The sequence below is a fragment of the Petaurus breviceps genome, unplaced genomic scaffold, assembly GCF_028583685.1.
Source record: "Petaurus breviceps papuanus isolate PSGF00001 unplaced genomic scaffold, PetGlider_PUasm1.0 189, whole genome shotgun sequence".
NCBI lineage: Eukaryota > Metazoa > Chordata > Mammalia > Diprotodontia > Petauridae > Petaurus > Petaurus breviceps.
The window spans coordinates 34,356,960-34,372,031 of NW_027185809.1; the positions used below are offsets into that span (position 1 = coordinate 34,356,960).

At 37.4% G+C, this 15,072-nt stretch overlaps 1 pseudogene; it reads right to left on the reverse strand.

The window, feature by feature from the left end:
• Positions 1-13,463: 13,463 nt before the first annotated feature.
• Positions 13,464-14,403, reverse strand: LOC138164062 (acidic leucine-rich nuclear phosphoprotein 32 family member B pseudogene; annotated as a pseudogene).
• Between the last annotated feature and the right edge of the window lie 669 nt (positions 14,404-15,072).

Consider the following 15,072-nt stretch of genomic DNA (forward strand, 5'->3'; position numbering starts at 1 on the left):
CTTTTTGTTTTAAGGTATTGGGAAGTTATATCAAGTCTTTGTCCTCTGAACCAATTATGTCTCTAGACAATGTGGCTACTATGTGGCTTAGTAAATGTTATAAAACTAGCCAAGCCTATATAGTTCCTATAATATCCTCCCTATTGGTAGAAAAATCCTAAAAGTCTTCTTGAGTATCTTTGAACACTGAAATGACCTTAGGATTATTATGAAAGAATCTTGATCTCAGTAATGAAAGAAGCCTGGCATAAGAAGTTTAGTTCAGAAAGGAGTTTAGTTCAAGGGGCAAAGGGGAGGAGGGAAGACAGGAAATGGAACAGTCTTCTCAAGAAATACAATACCAAGGTGACTGAATATGGTAAGAGTAAGGACCACAAATTCCATGTTTTACCTCCCCACTTTGGAAGGATCTTAATCTGTTCCATGTGTTAAGTAATGATAAAGCTTGTTCGTAGATTTTCCTATGTAAAGTGTTAAAAGGAGCAGTGTCAGGACAATCAGAGCTATGATGGAACTGATAGTTCTGGGGCAGCCATTACTCTTCACCTTCACCCTCCAGGAAATCCCACAACTAGGGTTATATCCATTATAGTATATCACCTTTCACTAGATGTGAGGCCTTTTGGAGGCTTCCAAGAGGCTGCCCCTTTCAATTAAGGAGTCTGGGTAAGGACACTTCCCCATCTTTATTCAGATCTTCAGGATTAACATTATCACCTAAAAGATTCCTCTTCTTCCAGGTAAATTCATATTTAATCAAGATATGCTTATACTTTGTGGGGTTTTTAGCATAAAAAATTGTTATACTTTGTCAAAGGCTTTTTCTGCATCTGTTGAAATGATCATGGAGTTTTGGATGTTTGGGGCTTTAATATGATTAATTATGTTCATTTTTGTCCTCATGTTAAACCATCTTTGTATTCTTGATATAAATCCCACTTGAATGAATGATTTCTTGGATAAATTACTGTAATCTGTTTGATTAGATTTTCTTTAAAATTTGAGTCAATGTTCATTAATGATATTGACTTAGTTTTCTTTTTTCTTTTTGGTTAGATATTAGGATTATATTTGTCTCAGAAAAGATTCTAGCTTTCTTCCTCAATTTTTTAAAATAATTTAGGGAGCATGGGTATTAACTGTTATTTAAAACTTTGATTATATTTTGAAAGCATTTCTCTATTTTTTGTTCTCAAATTTCTTAGCATACAATTGTGTATAATTTGTTTTGATTATTCTTTTCATTTTTTCTGTTTTTTCTGTGGTTTCACTTTTGTTCATTTGCAATTTTATTGATTTGATTTTCTGCTCTCCTTTTAAAAATCAGATTAGCTTAAAGTTTTGTTAATTTTACTAGTCTTTTCAAAGAACCAGCTTTTAGTTTCCTTTATTATTTTTATGGTATCTTGTTTCTAATTTATCTATTTCTCCTCTAACTTTTAACATATTTTCCTTTGTGTTTATTTTATGTTTATTTGTTTTATAATATTTTAAAGTGCATATTTAGTCTATTAACTTCTCTTTTTCTTAATACATATTGTCAGAATATAATTTCCCCTATGAGGACTGCTTTAGTTTTATCCCAGAAATTTTAGTCTGTTGTTTCATCATCATCATCATCATCTTCTTTTACATAGTTGTTAGTTGCTTCTGTGATTTGTTCTTTGACAGACTCATTATTTAAGATTTTATTGTTGTCTCCATTTGAGTTTGTATCTTCTATTTGTGGTTCCTAAATCAACTTCATTTTTATTACATTATGGTCTGTAAAGGATATACTAATTATTTCTACCATTTTGCATTTGTGTGCAACATTTCTTGCCCAAGCGCATGGTCAATTTTTATAAAAGCTCCATGTTGTACAGAGAAATCTGAATATTCTTTTTGCCATCCCATTTAGAAGATAACATAAGTCTTTTAAACTCTAGATACTCTAGCAATTTGTTCATGTCTATATTTTACCTTTTGTTTATCTTTATGTTAGACCTGCCCAAAACTGAGAGAGGAATATTAAGGTCTCATATTGTGTTGTTTATTCCTGAAGCTTAGGTGATGTTTCCTTTATGAATTTAGATGCTAAGTCATTTGTAGTGTATACGTTTATTATTGATCTTGGTTTGTTGTCTGATTCCTTTCAACATGATATAATTTCCTTGTTTGTTTCTTTTTATTTTTTTGAATGTCTGATTTTCCTTTGTCTGCTAGCACAATGACAACTCTTGATTGTTTCTATTCATTTGATGCATGGCAATTTTTTTTTCCATCCCCCAGTTTTATTTTGTGTATAACTTTAAATGTGTTTCTTTAAGCAACAGATTTTAGAGTTTTGTTTCTTATCTAATCTGTTACTCTTTCTCATTTTATTGGATTATTTCATCCATTCACATTTAAATTTATGAGTTAGGTTTGTATTTTCCTCCAACTGTCTCTAATATTGTTTTTTTTTTAAGTTATGATTCCTCCCCACCTTCTATATGGTTCCTATACTCTGTTCTTTTAGTTACTTTAATCTTTTAAAAAGTTGGCCTTGTTCCCAGTGGATCTTCTCTCACCCCTGATTCTCACTTCTCATTTGTTACCTCTTTCCCTTTTGGGGGGGGGGGAGTTCTTTTTTCTTTCCTGCTTTTTTCTGGTTATATAATTCTTCGCTCCATCCCTGTTTTTCACTCTTGATTGGATAAGTGTATTCTCCCTTTCCTGTTATTCTCTCCTCTGTTTCAACTAGTCCTGTTCATTAGTTTTCTAAATTTCCTTTTTTGTCCCACTTTCCAAAAGGGATTTTTCCCATTAGCTTCATTATTCCTCCTCTCTGTCTATTTTAGATTTTCATTCTCTGATTCATGACCCTTATAATTATCTAGTCTCTCTCTTCTCTGTATTCCTCATGTACTCAAAGTTTCCAAGCTATCCATTCTAGGTTTTCCCTGCCAGGGGGTTTCTGCCACTCCCTCATAGGGACCACTCCATGGATTCCCCTTTTCTACTTTACCTCACACCCCAAAACAGGGCCAATAACTGCCAGTGTCATAGAGGACAGTCCTCCATGGTGGGGCCCCTTCTCTACCACATCCTTGATTATGCAGCCCATCTGATCTATACCATCCTCTGGTTTCCTGTTTTCCCACATTTGTCTCATAGTCTCTTCCCTGGGCTCATGTTCTCCTGCTCCTCCAGATGCCAATTGCCCTCATGGGTTCCAACTCCCTTTTCCCCAATATAATAAGATCCTCATCTCTCTTCACAAATTCTCTCTCTTCATCCATTAGGAACATTAATCAGTGAAAACCCCTCTCACCACAAAATTAAAGCCTCCTTCCCTTCCTCCCCATTTTAATCCTTCCCTCTTACCTCTTCAACTGTTCCTCTGTAGGCTCTTCCTTTTCTGAAATAAGAGGTTGTCTTCCCTTCATCAATTTGACCTGGGCTCATCACACACTCCTCCCTATCCCCCTGCTCTCTTCCCTGCTTTGATATACTCTCCCATGTTGTAATGTGGTTCCAAAAATAAAAAACCAACCAAACAAAACCCAAAGCAATACATTGATTCTCTTTCGGCAAAGTGTCACCAGATTGTGTCCAGAACGATTCCTTTCTGCCTCTTCCCTGTTATCTCTACCAGATCTCCATCTTCACCCTTGTCTCCTTGTGTGTGGGAGTCTTCTTGGTGACTCTGTTGTTGTCTTTTTCTGCTGCATTTCTTCATTCCTTCTGCCTTTCTGTTTAGGGTTTTCGAGAGGCACATCATCGTTTCAATTCTGGTTTCATTTCTAAAAATTATTCACATTTTTCTTTATTATTGAATATCTATTTTTTTTCATATGGAGTTAATTTCAGACTTTCCAAGTAGATCACCCTGGAATGAATCATATGAACTCAATGGCCGTCTGGAATACACTATTCCATTTCCTCCTATGTTTTCTAGTGGGTATAGGACAGTCTTACATTATTCAAATGTCCTTTTCTTTGTATTTCAAGGTCTTTCTCCTGATCACGCGCAAAACTTCTTATATCTGAACGGAATTGTTCAATTGAACTCTAGGTGTGTCCTGGAGTCGGCAGTCCTATTGTTGTTGTTTTCCTGGAGATTTTCATTTTTTCAGTTATAATTTAGTTTTCTAAGTTCAGGAGTCCTGGGGATTTCTCATAATTTCCTTCATTATTTTGTTAATGGGATTTTGGGGGTACTTGTTGTTATTTTTGTCCCATCATGTTCTTCTAGGAGATCTATGAACATTAGATTGTCTCTATACATCCTTTCTTTGAGATCAGTATGTTTTGCTTGTATAGTGAGCATATTTTGTCTTAATGTCATGTTTTCTTCTTTTTCTAGACTGTCCTTCAGTTTGGTGTATTTGCATTCTCAAGCTATTGTTCTCTCTTTTGTTTCTTTGGTGAGGATTCTGCTCTCATTGATCTCATTTCTCTTTTGACACATTCAAGAACAATGTATTGTGGTTCCTTGTTATCCTTAAATTAGTAAGTGTTGGATGATCTTCCTTTATTTTGTAGTATTTATTCATAGATACCTAAACTTGTTTACTAGCTCTGGAGACCATATTTCCCTCTTTGTGCGTGTTTTTCTTGTTTTATGTTCAAGGTTTTTTCAGTTTTCTTTTTCCTTCTATTCTTCTTCATATTTTTTTTTGTTATTTCAGTCTTTTACCCCTCTTTTTTCCTCTAATTCACTTTCTGACTCCCTCTCCTCTGATTGTGGTTTCCTTGGGGACTAGATCTCAAAACAACTGAGCTTCTTTCCATTCTGGGCAATTCATGGTCAACCAGCCTAGCCCTCTCTTCCAATTGATTTTTGGTTGGTCAGAATATTCCCAGATGGATGCTGTGCTCTTTCCCTCAGACTTGGTGTTGTGCTACACAGCTCATGCACACACACACACACATGCACATACATAGAGTCCTGCCCAGGTGTCCTGTCCTATACCCTCTATTCCTTATTTAGTTCTTTGCCTGGAACTGGCACTTCAGAGCTTTACAGTGCAGATGCTATAGGGTTATGGACACCCCCACACCCCAACATAGGCTTTAGCTCTTGAGGGTCTGTGGCTGTCTGCTGAAGCCAGGGCAAATTTTCACAACTTAGACCTAGGGTCTCCATGAGACTGGGTTTGGGGAGGTAGGATTCTTTGTAAGTGTATGTCATGTCCTTGGGCCTGCTAGTACAGCCTCACTGTTGGTAGCATGGAAGGTGGAGGAGAGGTACTGAGTGAGCTTAGGGTCAGGTCGGTATGTGTGTGTGACACTAAATCTGAAGTCAGCAACATGATGATGATGAAACCATTGTTTCAAGAGTTCAGTATTGTCCAATGATGCCAACTGCCCAAGGATGGTATTGGAGGTGAAAAACCCAGCAAATGTGATTGTGGTAGATTCCAATATCAGAGTTCTTTTGTGGTATAGTATGTGCCCTGATCATAGAGAATGGTGCAAGAGACTGAGGGGATTGGGAACAGGAAGGAAAAGAACAACTTTACCTCAGTGGAAATTGATTCAGAGGTTGGGGGTCTTGAAAAGTCCTCTCCATTGACACATGAGAGAACTTTAAGAAATACGTTTGATAAGATTCCTGGGCAGGGGCCAAGAATTTGACTTAGTGATCTGGACTGTCTGGAGAGGACACAAGTTGACAAGCAAAGACTCTTCTCCTTTGGATCAGTACACAGTTCCTTGTGGTAAAAGTCTATCCATTCTCACAACACACTGTGGAGGAAATCACTCCTCACCAGGGTAGTAATTAGGTAAGCCTAAAGCTTTTACTCATCAGGATAAGTTACCAGGTCTCATCTTCTCACCTGTTTCCATTCTCTTCATTTATAGTCCTGATTTCAATGGAGTTGAACACATTTTCCAGCACGTTTTTGGGTTGGAGAACACAATGCCCATATGAATTCAGATTCCAGCTCTCATTAATATTGATCTTGTCATTTGTGCTACTATTAAATCATTGATGGTCATACTGTTTTCAGGGCATGGTTGTTAAAAACCAAGAGGACATTTACTTCTTTCTCTAGTTGCTAAGTCTGAAAACAATTTATTTTCATTGTCCTTATTCTCATGATTGAACTTTTCTAGACCTATTAGGAACAGCCTATGAATTTGAGTCCACATAATATATTTATTCTTCATGGTAGCATTCTTAAATATGCATTGGAGTAACCCCACTAGATCAATGAGAGGTTCTTCCCTCTTCCATTTAAAGGATTTGTTATACACAGCCAGAAGCAAGTCATCACGAGATGTCAGGCTCCTTAATTAGGCATTTGATCATTTATGGCTCCATTTCCTCTTCATTCCTCTTTCTCCAATTCAACCATGAAGGTCAGTCACAGAGTCATTCTGATCAAATCCTGCTGGCTATACCAAATGTTTTGGACTATGTCTAACTTCTGGCAATCTAGTAGTTCAGACTTGAGCCTGGAAGAAAATGAGATATTCATGGATTACCTAACATTTAGCACAAAGAAGTTTGTTTAACAGAAGCCATGGACAGATACACCATTGGTTCATGCAGATTAATCTTCCCTTGCCTCCAAATTTGCCATAGTAGAACACCCAAACGGAGAAGTATGTTGACTAGTGAAACAGATATGAGTTTATCAAGCCTGAGAAGTTCCCATTTCAAATGCACTGGGATCATTATGCCTTAAGTAACCAGAAATCTGTGTCAATGGTCTAAGACTTAGTCCTCTGGAATAATTAAGTCTTGAGAATAGTTTCACTGCTTTTTTCAGGAAAAACTAGTCTTGTCTTCTATGGCTTAATAGATATTGCAAAACTAGCCTAGCCTACAAGGTAAAGAAGTTACTCGTCCTACTTTTCATATAAATATAAGCATACAGGAGGGATGACCAGTTTCTCCTGATAGTTCTGCCTATCACAAGACTGTCCCCACTGCAATCTATCTTCCACTCATCTGATAAAATTCTTTTCTGAAAGCTCAGGTCTGACTGTGTCACCCTTTTCTGCTCATTAAACTCTAGTGACTCCCTATCACCTCCAGGATAAAATGTAAAATCCTCAACATTCAAAGCCCTTCATAACCTGCCTCCCCCCCACAACCTTTCCAGTCTTCTTACACTTTTTATACTGTTGCCCACTTCAATCCAGTGGCACTGGGTTGTTTTTTATCTATTCCTCAAACAAGACATTCCATCTCCTGATTCCAGGCATTTTCATTGGCTATCCCTCATATATGAAATGTCCTCCTTCCTCATCTCCACCTTAAATCTATCTTCTTTTAAGTCCCAGACCTTCTGCAGGAAACCTTTCTCAATTCCTCTTAATTCTAGTGCCTTCCCTCTATTGATTGCTTCCTATTTATCCTGCACATAGCTTGTGTGTACAGATTGGCTCCTCTACTAGCCTGTGAGCCTCTTGAGAACAAGGATTATCTTTTGCCTTTCTTTGTAACCCCAATCCTTAGTATAATGTCTGTAACATAGTAATCACTTAATGTTTGTTGACTGACTCATAGTCAAACTTTTTAACATATATCTTTCCTACATCTACAACATCTCTTCTAGATGTTCCCTTCTTTAGACTCACACAGCCAACAGCCTAGTATGAGATCACATCATATCAGTTAGACTTTTAAAACAGTTTTTTGGTTGGTGCCCCTACCACAAATCTCTTCCCAAAGCAATCCATCTCCCACTCAGCTGGCAAAGTGACTTTCCTAAATCACAAGTCTGAGCATGTCACACATTACTGAATAGACTCTAGTGGATCCTCCTTATCCTCAAGATCAGTTATTAAGTTCTCTGTTTGACTTTTAAAACCCTTCACAATTTGACATCTTCCTATTTTTTCAAGTCTTCTTATACTTTCTCTTCTTCACAGGCTCTATGTTCCAGCTATACTTAATATTTCTCCCATAAAATATTCCACTTCTTGCCTCATTGCCTTTTCATTGGCTGTCCCTCATGCCTGGATTGTTCTTCCTCCTCACCTCCACTTTCTGACCTTCCCAGCTTCTTGCACGATTTTGCTGAAATCCTACCTTCTATAGGAAGTCTTTCCCAGTTCTCCACTATTCTCCTATTGCTTCCTTTCTGAGATAACCTTCTATTTGTAAAAATGTAAAGCTCTTTCAGGGTACAGACCGTGTTTTTTATTTTGCTTTGGTTTTTACCACTCTTTGTATCCACAGTATTTAGAAAAAGGGTTAGCATATAGTAAGGGCATAGTAAATGTTTATTAATTGAGTGACCTCATGATTAAACCTCTGGTGATGAGCCCTGCCACCTCACAAAGCTAGTCTGATAGCAGACATCGCTATTCAACGTTCTATTCGAAGACCCTATTCAAAGTCTCTTCCTCTTGGGTAGAGCCTCTAAGAGGTAGGTTTGTACTTCATTGGCAGTCCTTGTGTTGACAAAGGGTGAGCTCCATGCCATGATGAGACTTTAGACGAGAAAGGATAAGGTAAGCTGGAGAGTTTATATTAAGGAAAACAATATGAACAAAATTAATTTGGTCATAGCTGGTTCGTACTCAAGACAAATCTTAGTTACATTATTATTCAAAATCTCTAATTTTTAGTATATTCAAACAATTATTACTTTATAAAATAATTCAATTTACAAAATGTGACTAAAATAATAAGATGTAGTTTTTTTTAAAGAAACGTACTGAAACACAAATGTCCCAATGAATATTGTTCTTAAAAGAAGTCATCTGAAGAGACTTTCCACTTACCTGTTCATACTGCCATTTTTTCAAAATATATTTGGATCTCCTCTTGCCATTGCTTTCAAGAACAGTTTGTAAGGCAAATGGGAAATGACCTCATTATGCTGAAGTCACATGATTTTGTTTTGTTTTGTTTTATCAAAAATAGCATTACCAGATTGATCAGTGTACTGTTGGGAAACAAAAGTTGGACTGGGAAAAAAAGAAATTCAATTAGAATCTTGGCTTTGACACTTAGTACTGATGTGACCTTGGCAAGTCCCTTGACTTCTCTGAGTCTCTTATAGCTCTAAATGTGTGACCCTATGATCACCCATGTTATTCAACAAATTTAGTGATGCTGGATTGATTCAAAAAAAGCAAATTCACTCTCAAAGGACCAATAATTGCCAGCAATGAATACATTCCAAAGAATGTGCCATAGAAACTGACAGCAATTCAAAAAATCATTCCAAAACTGTATTTCAACATGACTGGAATAAATGTAGTCAGTCTTCTAGATAGATTACTTTGAAGATGAATTCACATTTGGATATGTAAGTTCTTCATTCTGTTTAAAAAAAAATCAGACACACTTCATCTACATAATTCTCTACCTTCAAAGGAAGACAGAAATATTTCCAGTACTAAATGTCAAAGTAAATTCATAGATTATGAGTTAGAATTAACCTTAAGCATTATCTAATCTAATCATTTAGATTAAAAAGTTAAGGTTCAGAGAAATAAAGTGATTTTGTCAAGGCCATATAAGTAGTAAAAGGGTAGAGTCAGAATTCCTTTATGTCAAATTGCCTCACCCAGCAATTTGGGTTTTGCTATCTGAGCTATAAAAAAAATTACAAGCACAATCATATTTTGGGGGTCATTTTCACTATTCATACCCAATTTTGACTCCCCAAATTGATAAGACCATTAAATATGGCACTACTTAGAGCAGAGATGAATAATAATGAGCTATTCTTCATTTAGACCTGATATCAAGGAAGCTTTTAGGTGTTTTATTAACCCAGAAAGTCTCAGTCGTAGTGAAACATTGTAGTTATTATTATCAGTATTCAATATTTTCTAACATTTTTACTTTGATTTTTAGCTATTTGCCTACAAATGTAGTGAGCTGAAATAATTACCCCCTTTTAATTCACAAAAGATATGTATTTACCTATTTGTTATAAGGCTTTTCATGTTGTCATGCTGTTGCTGTGACAAGACTACTTTGCACACACAGTAGGTAAAATATTGTATATTGCACAAAAACCTCAACTAAATATAAATTCAACCTATAATAACAGCATAGTAATTATAATAATAATTTCTTATCTCTAAACCAGGTTAAAATCAAAACTCCTCATTGTCACATATTATTGGTTGAGGCCCAGAACATTAGAATAATGTTAACCATAGACAGGCCAAAGGAAAATTTGGATGTGCCCTGAATACTCATGCACTTCCCTAATTTTTAAATTTTTGCACTTTCTTAGTTTTTAAATGGTGTCAAGTTGTGGTTAAGTAATTTTTCAATCATGAAAGACTCTCTGTGATACCATTTGGAGCTTTCTTGGCAAAGATACTGGAGTTTTACCATTTCCTTCTCCAATTTACATGGTAGCCATGATTGACTCCCATTCTCTTTGGAGTTAGACATCTTTCTAATGACATTTCAATTCACTCCAATTCTGGTGCAAAGTGGAGAGGGTAGGTGTGGCTTCTTTATTCCCTGAAACATAACAGGCTCCCTGGAGGGGGAATTGTGTAATAATTCCTACTCCCTTCAGGGAATAACTTCCTGAGTTCTTAACTCTTTACTGGTTGCAGTACTGACTATGGAGTTGGAAGGGAGTAACATTTTATACACTTTCAGGGTATAAATTCTGTCCTGCCTGTAAAGTGAACATTTTTGACAAAGTCTGTCCCAGGAGTACCTCATATCTCCCAGGAGGGCAGAAGTATGTGTCATTATCTGTTCACTAGCTTCATTGATTTCCTCCTTTCACTCACCTTTTACCCTTGTCATTACTCAGTTAGCCTTCCTTTTAGTGATTTTTCATTTATGCTTTTGCAGCCATTGTCTATATTGCTCTCTCATTTTCATGTTCTTTTTATACCAGAGATTTCATGAAGGCCGAATTCTGCAAAATTACTCAGATTAATTCTGTGCATCTTTCTCTTGATTAGGCTATGAACATTACCCTGTAGATTTTTCCATCTTTTTTTTGTTAACTTCAATCTATGTGTACCTCATCACTTTTGCTAACCATGACATTCAAATTATACATGCAATAATTCTATACATGCAATCTAAAAATATTGTGTAGGTTATCTACAAAATTAAAATAAGCCCTTAACTTTGTCTTCCTCAATTTTCACAAGGAAAGACCTTCCTCAAATTTTATAGGCAAATGGTGAGAAACTAGAAATAAGATTCTTTGAAATCTTTGAATCTTGAACACTTTGGATTCAAGGAATTTACATTGTAGGGGCTAATTGTCAGAAAGTTTAATTGTTACTCTGCAACTCTTGCTACCCTTATGTGCTGGTGGCACACTGTGGGAGTTAATAGTGAGAAAATGTGTATGTTGCTCCGCTGCTCTCTCTTCATTAAGCTAATGGCACATTTTTCTCTCATTTTCTCCCTAGGGTGGCTGTAGGAGTACAGCCTTATAATTGTTGCTCTTACTGTAATTGGAGGTTGTAGGAGTATATATAATCTCATTGTCTTTCCTGTGTGGTGGTAGGTTTATTTATGACCTATTGATTGTTTCCAGCCGCTGCTGAAAACTCAGTGAGTATTACATTAGCCTTCTCTCTGAGGAGAATGATGACTGCCAAGGGTTGCACTACTAAATAAAGACTATTATTAACTAGAAAGACTAGAAACTAGAGATGGCCCACTGTACCAAATATAAACTTAAGCAACAGCAAACAAAGGGACTACTGACTTCTGTGTGTTATGGACTTTTTTTTTTCCACTAAAAGATATGGAGTCTTGATCTTTACATTTCTTTAGATAGATGAACTAAATGTGCTTTATTTCTTTTAAGACTCAGCATACACCCTCTTGCCTCCTGTTATTCCCCCCTCTTCCTCCAGTGGAGAATTTTGAAATCCTATGCAGTTTAATTTGAAAGGATCCTCAAGTCACAGGGACATGAGAAAGGATTTCTCACCTTGGCTCAGAGATGCTAGGAGCATACTGAGTGCTTAGATGGAATTACTTTAGAGAGCATTCTATCCTCATTCTCTCAGAGAGAGGTTGGCTACACCTGCCTCACAAGGTTCTAGGGGGTACACTTGAAAGGTTGAGGTTAGTGCAGCAGCATCTGCTTGTGTACTATCTCTCCTCTCTGACTTTTCTACCTTTATCCCCAAAACTTGGGTGAAAACCTCTTCTTTAAACACCTGTAACTACAAAATAAACCAAGTTCTTAGAGTCTACCAAAAATCAAGCCCTACAATTCTTTATATTACTGAGAGTCTTACTAAATCTCTGATCTTAGCAAGGCCATTCAAAGTTTCTATGATTTCAAGGAGGTCATCTAAGGTTTCCATGATGCCAGATCTCGGTAATCAGGGGCTCCATGTAGTTGGGATCGATTTGCTAAACTGAGTCATTTCCTCTGGAGTTAGCACGTACCGTGGTCCTTTCTGGTATGAGAGAGTCTTGCAAAGGGATATGTGCAATCAGAGGTCTTTAGTTGTTCTTCTTATGCACCGCACCACTGCTCTCCACCTTGGTCATGGGTGAATAAGGGGATGGCTCTGTCCCTGGAAAATATCAGTCCATGGGGAACCAATAAGGGGTTGCTGCATCATCCCAAAGTAAAAGTCCTTTAGCAATGAGCCAGCACACATCTTTCCACATGTGGTCCAGGGTTTAGAAGATAGTGGGGGAAGTTCTCCCCTGATTACCTTCCATTACATGTACATGTACAAGCTTAGGTTTGTCTGATATCTTTTTTTTAACAGACTGTAATGCGAATGTAAATTTTAAAGATCTTCCCTGCCCCTAGGCTAAAGTGCACCAGAAGCCTGGGGAGGGAGGCTTGTTTTTCAGTAGATACTTTTTGATTGGCCAGTGGGTCAATAAGGTTGTTACATTCTCTGAGCCAGGAGAAGGCTATATAAGCCTTGATGTGTAGCTTTGTTTTTGGGACTCACTTTGAGAAGTATTCTGTGATTTGATCTGAATTCTGGGAAGTCGTTGTTGAGAGTCCCCCGGCTTTGAAAAACCCAGAATGTGGAAACCCAGATGTTGACTGGGTATGGATGTAATGGTTGGACAGTTTGGAAATCTGTCTACTTGATGTTTCTGTCTTGATAATTCTGCCTGTATGCTTTGAGGTTCGGGGTGCTGACCTTTTCTCCTTAACAAGGTAAACGATATATGTCTGACTGATTAAAGTAAGCTTGTTAACCCATTTTGAGTTGCTTTCCTTTAACAAAGCAGATCCAAGAACCTGTATGGGCGGCAAACCCTGAGGACTCCGGGGTGCTTGCTGCTACACAGACCCAAAATGTTAAGATTTTATTTACAAAGCTTCTTTTGTTGTACAGAAAGTAAAAATGATATTACAACCTTGGTGTAACTGGTAGCCATCAACAATCATGACTCACCAATCACAGCTGCTCTTCCTGCTATAGCAATAGTCTTATAAGAAAACCTAATAATTTTCTTGGTAACTTGGCTATCCAATGGGGATTGATTGGAAGAATGTAGAATGTCACAAGAATTACTCTTTGGCTCTTTAGGTGTCCTGGGGGCTTGGCTTATAGCTACCACTTCTTTGTACAGCTACTAAATCAATAGGAACAGTCCACACAATACTGAACAGTTCTTTTTTCAGATCATCTGGGGTCTTAATTATCTTCTCCTTCTCCTTCACCATCTGTTTCTCTCTTCCTCTTTTCACCTGTCCCAGTCTCTTCTTCCTCTTCATATTTTTCATCCTCATCCTCATCTTCATCATCATCAACTTCTCCATCATGTCCAAATTCTTCTTCCTCTCCACTGACATCATATTCATGATCATCTCCTTCTACACCATCCTCTTCATGATCATCTTCATAAAATTCATCATCTTCTTCATCTTCATCATCTACCCTGTCTACTTTGGCATCAGAGTCAGGGGCTTCTTTGCCTTCTTGGTCATATCCATCAAGGTATGTTCATTGTGGAAGGAGTGTGAAGATACTTTCTCGGTAGTCATTCAGTTTTGTCACCTCCCAGTTAAACAGGTCCAGGTTTTTTAGATATTCCAGCTTTTTCAAAGGTTCCAAGGTGCTGATATCTTTCAGTTTGTTTCCACTTAGGCTTAGATGTGTGAGATTTGGCAGTTTTTCTGCTAATACATCCAGACCTCCAAAAAGTCTATTGTCATTAAGTTCAAGCTTTTTCAGCTTAGGTAGTTTAGAGAGATTTGAAACTGTAGACAACCCAACATTTATTAAGCTGAGGAACTCTAAATTCACAAATTCAGCAGTTAAACCCTCAATTTTCCCATCATCTGCCCTACAACTGTCCAGGACAAGTTCTTTTACATGCGATGTGGCCTGGTTCCTCAGCTCCAGGTGGATCCTCCTCTTCATGTCTATGTTCTCAGCCCCCCCTCTTCAAACTAACTTTCCAGGGGCAGGAGTGGGGAGAGGAGGAGCTCGGTCCTTGGCAGAATGAACTGTCCAAAGGTGAGTCCTTGAGGGAGGGAGGGAAGCTCCTGCCGGCTTCTCTTCCCACCCCCCACCCCCTGTCCAAGGTGTCTGATATCTTTCTAAAAGAGATGAACAAAGTTCTACCTAAAAGGATGGATGTAGATGTGTATGTGATCTTGTGCTTTTAATCCTAATTTCTGATCCTTCTTTATCCTTTGACTCCTTCTCTGCTATCTACAAAAATGCCCAGTCTCTAAAAAACTTTTATGTGACCTTACCTTCCCTGTAAAAATCTATATCTATGTCTGTATCTACATATAATAGCAATTTATTTCCTTCAAATTATATTAGATGCTAGAAACTCAAAAGACACATACACACTCAATGAAAAATGTTTAAAGCATGATATAATAGAGTATCACTCCTATTATACACTCTCTGGAGTTTGATACTGAAAACGTCAACTGTGAAACACTTTTTGAGAATACCAAATAGGTATTTCACTTTTACCTTAGACTTATATTATCCAAGAAACTCCCTCAATGACATATCTTCTGGGAAAACAGAACATAGCTTGGGGTTCATCCTCCTGATGGTAGTCATCTTCTCCAAATATCAATCAGTGAGTCAATCAGCACGTACTTTGTGATAGGCTATAGCAGCAAGCACCCCAAGCGTCCTCAGGGTGGCTGCCACCACAGGTTCTTGGATCTGCTTTGATAA